Genomic DNA, 12797 nt, shown 5'->3' with positions numbered 1-12797 from the left:
TAAATCTCTTTTCTCCTTAAGCAGTACAGGGTGGTGGGGGTTTTTGAATGTGGAAATGCAAATTATCTAAATGAAGGGTGACTCTGCACAGGTAATTCAAGAGAGTAGCTGTGGGGAAACATCAGCCAGGGCAAGAAGGAGGAGAAATTTGAATTCAATTGGATTTCAGTAACTTCAGATTGGTTTTGAATCATATTTACGTGCTTTTCCCTCTCTCATGTGTTTGCAAGTTTTATTGCTCTGGTTCTCCACGTGGAGAACCAGATTGGAGCTCTGTGAATTAGGGGGTTGTTATTGCTGAGCAGGAGATGAACTGCGGCAGCAGGAAATGAGAACCTTCCCTGGAGTCCTTCCCAGGAAAGCTGTGGAAAACCTGGAGCTGAACCCAGACCCAGGAGACACAGAATGGCCCCAAAATGAGTGGTGGGGTGGGCCAGGAACTGCCCCCAGGAAGCTCAGCTGGAAAACTCAATCAGCACAAGGGATGCTGAGGGAAACGGGGACATTCCAGGCCAAACCCTCCCTGCCTCTCCCAGAGACCCAGGAGCTCTGCAGCTTTCCTGCTGCTGCTTCCAACAGCGCCTGGATGGGAGGATTTTGTGCCCTTTCAGGCTGAGGATGAAAGTGAGAAATGGTTGAACACCCCGAGCCCCGACGGGAGCAGCAGCGGGAGCCGCGCTGATGGAAATGGCCCAAATCGATGGTGGGTTTAGGGAGGTTCTTTTCATTGTTGGCTGCAAGATTTCGGTGAAAGCTTTTCTAAATATGTATTTCAGGAGAAGGCAAAGACTTCTTGCAGGGTGAACCAAATATGAAATTACAGATCTTGAAGGAGAACTGCACTTGTAAAATGAAAAACATGATGTGGCACAGCAAAAATGGGACCATTGTCCTGAAGGCTTTGGATCTGGCCTTTAAAGTGTAGTTTGGGGATTAATCATCAAATGGTTTTGTCATAGCAATTTGACTCAAGTGGTTCTTTGCTTATATTGAAGACTTAAATTACACACTCATTGTCAATGAAATAATTTTAAATAATGCAGCTGTTAAAGTTGCCTAGTTTGACTGTTGGACTTTCAGTATTTGCTGGGTAATATCTGCTTCTTCACTCCTTCCTCTTCATCTGGAGGCCTCTCCTCCAAATGGGATCTGGCCCGTGGGGGACTTTAATCTTCTCCAGACACCAGCCCTGCACTCCCATGTGCACTTGAGGTTTGGAGCACTCTCAACACCCACCAAAATGACCAGGTAAAGACTTGAGTTCCTGCTGGTAAACCCAGCCTGGAGGACCTGGCCACCCAAGGCAAAGGTGGAGGTGGAATGGGTCTGCTTCCCACAGGGATTGTACTAATAGTAACTTTTTACTTCTCCTGATTTTGTAGAGTGTGTTCAGAGAATCACTGGATGACTAAGGTTGGAAAATACCTCCAAGATCATCAAGTCCAACCTTCCCTAGATGTGAGCAATACCATAATTACATTGGTATAGAAATGGAAAATGAACTCCAAAATATTTTGATCTGGAGAATTTGAGTTTAGTTCTGGTGGGAATTAAGCAGAAGAATTTTCAAGTAATTTACGTTTGAAATGCCTTCATAACTTGTGCTTCATAAAAACAGAGTGTGACATAAAATGACAGTAAAACTCCCATTTTGGAACTGGACATTCTCCCTCCTGGCAGTAAAGAGCAAAGGTAATTTGCTGTGTTTCAGAGAGGTTGTCAGTAGTTACTGTGATTTCAAATGATGTCACAGGAACACTGAGACATCTCCATCCTGCGACTCCCAGGGGGTGCTTTGATGGTGAGTTGGTGATTTATGGCTCTGAATTAGAGTTCGTGGTTAGAATTAATGTCCTGGGCAGCAACAACAAAACCTCTGCAGGCTCCCCTGGTTCCCCCAGGCCAGGGGCTGGGCAGGGGCCTGGGCTGCCCTGTCCTGGCCCTGCTCAAAGCTTTGCCCTTTGGAAATCCAGGCAGGAGCTGCCTCTGTTGACGTGGGACCTCCTTATGTAACCCTCTTGCTACGGGAGCACCTCAGTGTAAATGGAAAAGTTAAGAAGAAAATACAAGAACAAACACAAGAGGGTTTTTTTCCCTCCTTAAGTGCTCTCATGGGTTTGCTGTCTTTTACTTGTTCCTCTCTTCTCCAAAATTAAATCTTTTCCTTTTTTACCCCTCAAAAAGCATGAAAAGGAAAATTGCTAATGAATCAAAACACAAGAAAAGTTAATGGTTATGTCCAGAACACTGATTTTTCTTTGTGGGTGTGGCAGAACTAGAACTGGAACCCACGTGGAGTTTCCATCCAGTGCTGCTCTGCATTTATCAGCCATCCCTCCAATTAATTAACTCCTGAAATTAATATACAGACCAGCATCACTTTTAATTTCATTTTCTGTTTCTCCAAACTGAATTGCCTTTAATAAAAACCTTATAAAAAGCAGATTTTCTCTTATCTACTCGTGCCAACCCTGAGCCACCATTGGTATGTTTTACAATACTCGGTTTGATTGAGCCAGAGTTACACCCTGAGTTAATGAACAAGGCAGAGTGGGAATATAAGACAACTTTTCAACCTACAGATAATGCAGAACACTGTCAAATGGGTAATTCAAGAGAAAGAAGAAAGCCTCTCAAAGTTTAACACAAAAATAAATTGATGGGTTTAGCACTGCTACAGGAACATTGCATTTCTCAGAAGTAAAAGCTTGTTTGGATCTGGGTCAAGAGAAAAAAAAATTGTAAAATTAAGCAATACTTCAAAGTTTGGATTTATTAGAAGTGAGTGAAGTTCATTGTCACCTGGTGCAGACAAGGTTTTCTTAAGGGCTGGGGAGTTTGTGTTTGACTTTATTCTTAAATATTTACAAGAAAACTAACCACTGTGTTTTGGTTCTGTAAATATTGACAGCAGGTTTTCATCTTTCATTAGGAGGACCAATATTTGCTGCATTGGATCCGTGACCCTCAGGTTAAGTGCACAGAGAGATGGGACAGGGATCTTCTCACTGCCGTGAGGGTTCAAACTGGGTGATTCCAGTGGAACTAAAGGGGGGGAAATGGGGGAATTGTGGACCTTTTCTATTAAAATACACCAAAAGTTTGAGTGAGAGATGCTCTTCTCCCTCAGATCACATGTCCCAGGTGTCTCCTGACCATGGCTTTCAGGCTGATGTGGGTCTGGTTTCTCCTTCTCTCTGCCTTTGCTTTGGTGACAACGTGCTCTTGAGGGAGCTTGGCTGATGCTGCACCCCTTGCTGGCCCTGCTGAGCTTCACATTTGGAGTTTTATATCCATGGAGGTTTGTGAAAATCCTCTTCATTTTTGCAAGCCCTTATTTAAGTCCCAGGTGGCCAAGCTCAGCATCCTTCCTAGAGGTGTCACAAGTGCATCTTGGCTCAAAAATCCAAAATCCTTGGGTAAACTTTGCACCTAAATTTTGGGGTTGGATTTGGTTGGTCTATGAGCTGTAAATTCGTAAAGAGCATTTGTCCATAGAGTCATAACATGAGTCAAAGACCTGACTTTTTAAAGGAATTCCATGTTTCCCACCTGAAGCAATCAGGGAAGACAATACAGAGTGATTTTCAAGAACTCCAATTCCCTTGGTTTGAATGTTCTGTGTGATTTGTTAGTCAGAAATTCCATCATGTTTTGTACCACCCCTCAAAAATCTCAGCTCCAGTTTTTTCCCTCCTCAGAGCTGTCTTGTGCATGACAAACCCCACATTGTTCCTGTGTGTTCTTCTGCATTTATTTCATGTCATCTTCTTCCAGGAAAGAAAAAAACCCAGAGCTTCTCTCACTTAGCACCCTTTGGGACAGCAGCTGTAGATGAAGAGCAAGCAATCAACATGTCAGGATAAAATTAGATTGCCACGGAGTACAAGGTTTGATCCAATATCTGTATCAGATTCGGTTTTCAGCTCTGCATATCACAAGACAATAATACTTGCTGAAGGTGCTCGGCACGAAGCAGCTTTTTCACAGATGCTTTTCATCTGTGGAAAAGCTGGGGAAGAGGGGGCAGGGTGAAATCAGCTATTTTACACTAATACCTCAATATTTAGCTGTAGTTATAAATAAGGAATGGATGCAGGAGTTGGCTCTTTGCTGTGTTTCTGTGCTCGTGTGTGTCTTCAGTGCAGGGCAGGGGTGGAGCCAGGATTAGAATCCCAGAATATTGTGGGTTGGAAGGGACCCAGAAGGGTCACTGAGTCCAACTCTCCAGGGAATGGCCCATGCAGGGATCAAACCCCAACCCTGGTGTTGTTCAGCACCGTCCTCCAACCAGCTGAGCTCACCTCAGGAACCTGCAGCAGCACCAGGAGCTTGGGGAGCATTTCCCACACAAATCTCCCAACCATCCCTGCTTCCCATGCCCTGCTTTTCACTGGAGAGTCATTTTAAAGTGAGGAAAACAGATTTATTTTGGTTAAACGAGATGGGAGATGGCTCTGGCAGCATCCAGCCCATCCAGTCCAGAGCAGAGCCAGCCCAGAGCAAACCCCAGAGCCAGGTCCAGCTGCATGGTGGGTCCTCAGCCAGCACCTTCACTCTACAGACCAAATCCTGCTTGGTGACATGGCCAGAGCCCTTAGAGACAGCTCTGAAAAGGCCAGGGGTGGATTACAGCTTGCACAGAAAACATCTACATTTTGACTTTTTTTTCTACAAAGTGCCCTAATACTTTCAAGAAGTAATATTTGCTTCCATTTAATTGGACAAAAGTTAGTGAAAATATTTCAGTTATTCATTCAAATGTGTTTGGTTTGGGTCAGACAGAGTGGTTGGGTTGACTTGAAGGACCCAACAGAACTCAAGTGCCAACAAGCTGGGCAATGACAGCTCCGTGTGGCCACAACCACCTCTGTCTGTGCTATAAAAACCTTTTCCTGGCTGTTTGTCCATCTCCCACCAGGTCTCTGGTTACCAGTAGCTGTCTCCTGAAGGGAGCCATGAGGATGTCTGAGGCCTGGCTGGGGTTCCTGTGGGGGTACTGAGCCAAGGAGGTGTTTAACCCTCGGGCATCGCAATTTGTGCCGCGTGGAATCTTCAGCTGTTGGAACGTCCTGGTAAGGGCAGAGTCACTGATTTGAACTCACTGGGGGTAAAATCCATTTTCTCTTGGGCATAAAAATATTGATACACACACACACAGCCTTTTAGTAACACTCGTGGCCCATTTAATCTCCTGTTTGAGGACTTTAACCTGGTTCTGCCTGTCCCCAGCTCTAGGTTGGGGTGATGAGACTCCAAGGATGTTCCCCATCCCTGTGTTATTTAATTCTCCAGACCAGCTCCCACTGCTCTGTCAATAGCTTTCAAATTAATGGTCCAATCTTTTACATTAATGAGTTTGCACTGACCCCAGTGGAAGTGGATCAGCTCTGAGACCGTGGGCCCGGCCGGGTGCCCTTGTTGGTGCTGCAGCTGAAAGTAGTTCACCTACTTTAGACACAATCCTGGCACCTCGAGCTCCTCAGTGTCTTTGGAACTCATTAAAGCCTCCATTCCCGTCCTGCTGCTCCCAACAAAGAGGGGTTTAATAATGGCATTTTTGATTTTGTCCTGCAGTAACTCCAAGTTATTTTGAGGTGCTTTCTATGCTCGTTCAGCTCAAGCAACTGCTCTAGAAAGCTCTTGTTAGCCCAGGATTTCCTGAGAGACAGAATTCAGCACCTGTGTTTTTCAAATCCCTCTGTGAGGTTTGAAAAATCTTGTTTCAATCATTACAATAACAAGGCATCTCAAACAAAACCAATATGATCAGAGCAGCCAGTAGGTGATGGAGATGTTTCCAGTCACTGTAAATTGTTGTGTTCTCTGGAAAACACAGTGAGTCTTGAGAAGGGAGTGCTCTGCAAATGCTGGGCCGTCACCTGGGATGCAGAAACTTCAATATTGGAGGATCCATAAACAGTAAAACCACATCAAGAGAAAACAATCTGTTATCATTGGCTGGGGAGACCAGGCCATCAGTGTATTTTGCCTGAGTTTGCTTGCTGTTGTACACAGGGATAAAACCTTGCACAGGCCAGGCTTTCTACAAAATGAATGAGGAAAGACGTCAAGGGAATAAATGAAACAGAGGAGGAAAAGATCTGCACTTTCACAAAATGTGCACAGCCAGGGAGAGACCTTAGGAAGAAAAAAAGAGTTAAAACTTAATTTACAAAGAACACTCCTGACTTCTGTCATAAAATGTTCCAAAACAATCTCATGACTCAATTTCTGCAGCCATTGAAGTAGCAAGAATTACATAAGATCCTTGCTGTTTGCTTTATATTATGCTTAACTCATATTCTCAATGATTCATTATCAAGGTTTGTCAGATGTAATTAAGAGGAGTGCCAGCTGTGATGGTGTTTGATATCACAGCACCTTGCACGGTGGGGACTCAACCTCATGTGGAATCAGCTCAGAGCAACCAGTGGTTTGGTGCTTTGGGGCTCCCTGTGCTCTGGGCTGTTCCAAAAGGCAAGGGATTTAGTGGAGAAGTTCCTACTTAACTTGAAATGGAGTTTTCTGTGAGTATCTATTACAGCAAACAAACAACAACATGTGCGGAATTACCAATATGATTTTCTTTCCTGTGGTAAGCAACGTCTCTTTCGTTAAATAAATACAATTAAGTTCCAAAAAGGACACAGTTTTCAAGTCAGGAAGGTATGAGTGTGAGAACACTGCATGTGGTCATGGAAGGTGTCTATGGAAGGTGTCCCTGCCCATGGCAGAGGGTTGGAAACGGATGGTCTGTAAGGTCCCTTCCACCCCAAACCATTCTGTGATTCTATGACTTTGTGTCCAAGTTTTTAGTGCTGATGTGAACTATCCAGTGAGCTCATAAACCTCTGGAAGCAGTTTACAAAGATAAACCTTTCTGACCCACATTTGATGCAGGAGAAGTCATCCATCCACTGTTGTGGACACCCTGCTGTCAAAGCCAGAAACTAAAGAGTGGGTAATTCCTGGGCAGCAATGGCAAAATACCAGGGACTCATTTACAGGGGTGTCAGCCAGGTGGGTCCATTAGCCCTGGGGTGACTCTGGCTCTGCCCATCCCATTGTCTCTGTCCTGGCAGCACAGAACATGTGAGAGCACCTTGGAGAGGCTTCCCCACCCCACCAGCCTGTTCAGCACAGGGGGACACCCTCCAGCTCCCAAAAATGAAATTATCCAAATCAAGTCTTAAAAACCCCCAAACTCAACAAACCCCAAAGTCAGCCCCTAAGTTCAATGGTGTTTTTACCTTCATGGTTGTGAGCCCTTGAGCAGCAGCCCCTCTGGAACAGGGCTGAGAACATCACTTATCCCAAGGAATTCAATCCCTGGGTTTGAGCTGCTCAGCCACGGGTGGGGATCAGGACAGAAAACCCAGGGAAAAGTTCTGGGTTCTCACTCAGGGTGTGCCTGGCAGTGGGAGGCTCAGGGATGTGCTGGAGGCCGAGGATGAAGCCATTCAGGGACTGGGTGTTGAGGAAGTGGAGCTGAAGGAGGCCCTGGCTGCAGCAACCCCGGCGTGGCTGAGCATTCATTAACAGAAAGGCTGGAAGGAAACCACAGCCCAGGCACTATCAGTGCTGGGTCCTGCAGGAGGGATGATGATGATTGTATATTTTGCAGAAACATATAAACCTTTTTCTGTCTGAATTCTTTGGGGTGGAAAAAAAAGGTCGAATATTTTTAAAATACTTTGCTTAAAATTTGGCAAAGCCGCAAAGGACAGAAAAGAGTTGCTTGTGGCTGGGAGAAAAAAAGGCTCTCAAGAGCATCCTGAGTGATTCCATCAGCTTCAATGCCACTGTGTCCCTCAGAAAAGTCCAGGCAGCACAGCCAGCCGGGGAGGAGGAGACCTGCCTGTGCTGGCTGGCTCAGTTTATTGTCTGACATTACAACACTGTTATTATTTTGAGAAAGCTCTCTTATTTAATTATCAGAAATGTACAATTCCTTCATTCTCAGTCTAGCATTGGAAGAGATGTTCCAAGCATTAAGCAAATCACAATATACTTAGTAAATAAGAAACTGAGAGAATAATAAGTGTTTGAAAAGCCAAAGTTATTGTTGTGTGTGAATGGCAGCGATTTAATGATTTGGCTGAGGCTCATGGAGCTGCCTGTTTGAAATATCTGTGATCTCCAAGGAGTGCTTTGAAAGTGCCTCCAAAGGAATTGATGGATCCATTCCTCTCCAATGCTTGGATGGCTTTCAGAGCCCTGGGACAGGTATTGGTGGGGCTGCAGGGGGTTTTTGGTGGGAAAAATGCTGCAAGTCTCCTCTGTCCCTCAAGGAGAGGGGACTGAAGTAACTCAAGTTCCTGTTTGGAAGGTGGGAATTGCTGCAAACTGACCAAACCCCTCATCCTTGGGAGCAGCAAGGGCTTTCCTCCCCTCCAATTCCATCTTTCCCTGGTAGTGGGAATGGTGGTACCAGACCCCTGCATTGGGGTTCCTTTTTCTAACCATGTGCTACACGGAATCACAAAATCATTTGGATTGGAAAGGATCTTTCAAGTCATCAAGTCCAACTAAAAACCCAGCACTGCCAAGTCTAGATTGTTTCTTGCTATATTTTCCAAAATATAGCAAGTTTGGCTTTAAAAATGGTATTTAGAACAAAATTTTGATTTGATTTTGGTTTCAGTTCTGGTCACTTCTGAAACTGTCTTCTTGATGGAGACAACTGAGTTTTGAAAACCCAAGGAAATTCTAATTAAGAACCCAAGACTTGTTGGCAATATCCTCCCCTGGTTATCCTGCAGGTTTCCTGTATTAGTCTGGTGGTATTTTTACATGAATAACCTGTACTGAAATTTCAAAATTTACCACCTCTGCACTTGTAAAAGCTTAGAGGGCTGTTATTTTTTTCCAGTGGTATTATCAGAAATTCCCTTTCCAAGTCTGCTGAGCTCCTGATGCCCAGGATGTGATCTATCAGAGGGGAAGGTATGATACAAACACGAGCAGGGGCTGCTGCTGTGCACTGGCACCTTCTGTTAGAGTTGCTCTCTTAGTGCTGAGGCTGCTGCCGTGGAGAGAGGGCTCCTGGAAGGTTCACACCTTGGCAGGAGATGCTCAGCACAGGTTGGTGAGGGCTCCTCTGTCCCTGTGCCAGGCACGTCCCTCCCCATGGGGGGATTTCATATTTGGGACATGATCCGTGGCACAGAGCAGCGGGTGAGGGACCCTCCCCACGCTGTGCCAGCCCTGGTGGGTCACAGAGCATGTGCTGCTCCTGTGGGGTGCCAGGGAGGGCTCTCCAAGGGGACCCTTGTGCCACGTCAGCCGCGGGTCCCTGCGGTTCGTGGCGTCTGCCGGCGCGGCAGGACCTGCTGGCTGGGAACGTGTCCAGCACAGAGCTGGCCTGGGCCCCACACCCACGGCTCCAGCTCCCTCCTCCTCCAGGGCCCTCTGTCCTCCCAGGGCCCTCTGTCCTCCCAGGGCTCCCTCTCCTCCAAGGTTCTCTCCTCTCCTCCCAGAGCCTTTTGCTCTTCCCAGCAGCAGCGCCGGGGCCCGGGAGGCAGCACAGGGAGGGGACTGCAAATGGAAAATAACTGTGGGTGTGATGCTGGACCTTGGAGAGCAGCAGAGGGAAGGAACATTTCTCTCCCTGCAGTGGTCGAGGCTGGGGCTCTCAGAGCTGCTTTGCTCTCACCCGGGGTCACAACAGAGTATTAGGCCCAGTTACTTCGTTTAGCACAGAATGTTCACTGTGGTTTTTTTCTTTAGAGACTTGGAAATAATCCATAGCATGTCTTGTAGATTTAATAACTTCATATTGTTTATAAATTATAATTTATTTATATATTATAATCTATAGTATATTTTAATAATTTGCTGTCCCCTTTCCTGCCTGGAAACCAGAGCCACCCTGTCACCTTCTTTTTTTAAACAGCAACAACAAAGCCCTGAGTTAAGGATCTGAATTTTTCACTGGCCTCTGCTCCAAAAATCCATTATTTTCTGAACACCAGATACAGGAGCTCTGGCTGCTGTCCCAGCCCTGACTTCACCCAACAAGTTAATTGCTTGTACCACGTCCATTACAGTTGTCCAAGCTGACCTCCGACGGCACAGCAGCCTCGTGCCACATTCCCAACATTAGAAAGATTGTTTTATTCCTCCTTCTTGCCATTCCATCACTCTTTGTTTTGCTTCCAGTGGTCAGTTATAACAGGATTTCGTGTTCACTCTGCCAGTTGCCCGGATAAAAGCAGTGTTTAATTATACAGCAGCCCTGAAAGGAGATGCAGGAGATCCTCCTGTGATGGAGATCGCACCGCTCCCAGAAGGATGCCAGTGATGAGGCTGATTCCTTGCTGGCAAAACCTTTGCTTATCCAGGAGCAATTTGGCTGAATCCACCATCTTATTTGACAGGCAAGTTAAGAAATGTTTTTGAATATGCTCTTGGATTGTTTAACCACTGTTTACTTTGAAACAAACTCTCCTGCTAGAAAGATCAGGCTTGATTTGCTTTCTTGTTGTTGTTGGGTTTGCTTTATTTTTCTGGTGAACTTTTGTTTTGATTTGTGGGGGTTTGGGGGCTTTTTGTGAAGCAAAACCTGCACTGGGGGAGATGGGGCATGTCCCCAGCACAGCCAAGTGTCAGGCAGTGGGACTGTGCCCGTGGGTTGTGGAGACACAGATGGCACTTTGGTTTCTGGGTGCCTGGTCCTACCTGGAGTGGTACCAGTGCCTCAAACCCCAGTGCCAGCTTCCCTGGTGTGGCATTCTTTGGGTGAGAAAAGCACAGCAGCTTCATTCTTGTCCCAGGAGGTCTCCAGCCTGTGCTGGTGGGAGGACACAGCTCCCAAGGTTGAACAGGGCATGGAAAGGACGTGTTCACTGTCCCTGGTTGCTCAGAGTGACTTGTGCCGGGAGTTGGGTTTGGTGCACGAATGACTCACTGGGAAGTGAAGCACAAAACATCACATTGAAATGACTTTCCCACCATTCCCATATGCTTCTGTCAATATTGCCATTAAAGACATAAAGCACTGGGTACTGCAATGGCATCACTTTCTGAGTGGTTCCAGATTCCAGCTCCAGCTCTGCCGTGAGTTGCTGTGTCACACGTGGGAACGCTGATGCTCTGAGGGTGGGGGAGTGCAGCTTGGAGTGGGCATGATTCAACTTTTCTTAGGAATTGCTTGTTGGATCCCCTTAGTTGGCTGTTCTGGTGGGCCATGGGGAGGGGGGGATGTTTTAGCTCCAGTGGGATGGAGGCTGTCACACACTCAGGTGTGATACACTCTCTGTCATGTTCAGTCAGTGCTGTCTCACCTCCAGGTGTTCAGCAATCCAAACAGAGATCAGAGAGTCACAGACTCATTTGGGTTGGAAAAGGCCTTTAAGATCGTCAAGTCCAAATGCTTCTTCCAAGGCAAACATAGCAGTGTCAGATGCACAGGCTGTTATTATATTTAGTGCCTTGTCTGAGAGGGCCAGAGTGGGTGGAGGTAGCTGAGTGCACACAGTGGATGGAGCTCAGGTATGATGGAAAGGAGATATTGTCTGTTTAAGAGTTAAATTCAAAAGGCAGGAGATTGATAACTGATAAACAGGGTTTTTCCAGGCAATGTCCAACAGTACTTGTCACCATGGGAGCCAAGTACTTCTCAAGAGTGGAAAAGGGACTGGGCACTTTTATGGATATCAAGAATATCCAGAGTAATGATTAACTATATCAATTTTTGTACTGTAATTAGAATAATTTTTCATGCTTCAGGGCTTGAACCAATTTCTGTATATGAGAGACCAGGAAGAGATTTATGGCAGGAACAGATTAAAGGCATCTGCACACAGCAAAGCTCCAGCCTTTTCTTCTGACACATCTACTGTTCCAGGACAAGGTCCTGGGCTGGGATGGACCCTGGGTCTGCCTTGATCAGCTGTGTCAGCTCCTATGTTCCTTAGGGGATCTGGTGTGGAGTATGGAGACTGATTCTTCAGGTAAACCAAGGTGTGAGGGAAGGAGGATGAAGCAGAGAGCAAGGCCTGGGTGATGGCACAAGCTGGATCACGATACCCAAATTACAATGAAATAATCTTTTGTGATGTTTTCAGTCCATGGAAAAACTAAATTTTGGTCCCAAGCCCAAAAATTATAATTTCTAGTGGAGAACTCCAGCTGCTTTTATTGTTGTTTATGCCTGTTATATCCTGGCCCTGCTGCAAATCTTCTGACCTGCCACGTCTGTCCAGTTCTGCTGCTGCTTCCAAACATCCCCTTTCACCAGGGAACATTCACTGGCTGCTCTGGTTCTGGTGGTATTTGAATAGCACCAGTTTGGAGCCCTTACTTGTGGGAACTTCTGCCAAAAACAAGCGGACACAGAACCAACAAAAAAAGAAAGAAGAAAACATTGGAAAATATGGTAAGGACACAATTTAAAGATTTGAAGGTGTTCAAATGGTTTAATAATTACTGGAAGATGTGGCATTAACCCCTGGTCAGCTCTCTCTCTGTAAGGACCTGGGCAGCAAAGCCACTGTCTGTGTCTGCCAGACTGGTCACGCTGCAGCACTTCAGTGTGGGGAGATAAAATTTGTCTGGGCCAAAACAGATAAAAACCATCAGTTTTTACTGATGGTTTTTACTGTTACAGCAGTAATAGTTGTGTTACTCTACTTCACTGAAATATAATGTGTTGGAAATGAAGCAATCACTGGAGCTGTCTCTGAGTGACACTTCAGAGGAGTAGCTGAGTTGATGAGAAGCTCAACGTGCCCTGGCCCTGGGCACTGAGAACCCAGAACCCCCTGTGCCCTGGGCTGACCCCACAGTGTGGG

At 46.0% G+C, this 12797-nt stretch overlaps 1 protein-coding gene across 1 annotated transcript in view; it reads left to right on the top strand.

Moving 5' to 3' along the window:
• Positions 1-5005: 5005 nt before the first annotated feature.
• The window catches only part of GRM7 (glutamate metabotropic receptor 7), a 241955-nt gene continuing 234163 nt past the window's right edge, over positions 5006-12797 (top strand). The window contains exon 1 of the mRNA XM_029958223.1: positions 5006-5075. The gene's annotated coding sequence lies outside the window, so the exon portion shown is untranslated. The remainder of the gene's footprint in view (positions 5076-12797) is intronic.

The sequence above is a fragment of the Manacus vitellinus genome, unplaced genomic scaffold (genome assembly GCF_001715985.3).
Source record: "Manacus vitellinus isolate BGI_N305 unplaced genomic scaffold, ASM171598v3 scaffold_14_pilon, whole genome shotgun sequence".
Classification (NCBI taxonomy): domain Eukaryota; kingdom Metazoa; phylum Chordata; class Aves; order Passeriformes; family Pipridae; genus Manacus; species Manacus vitellinus.
Note: the sequence above shows the minus strand (reverse complement) of the source record. Positions and strands in the feature narration are given on the sequence as shown.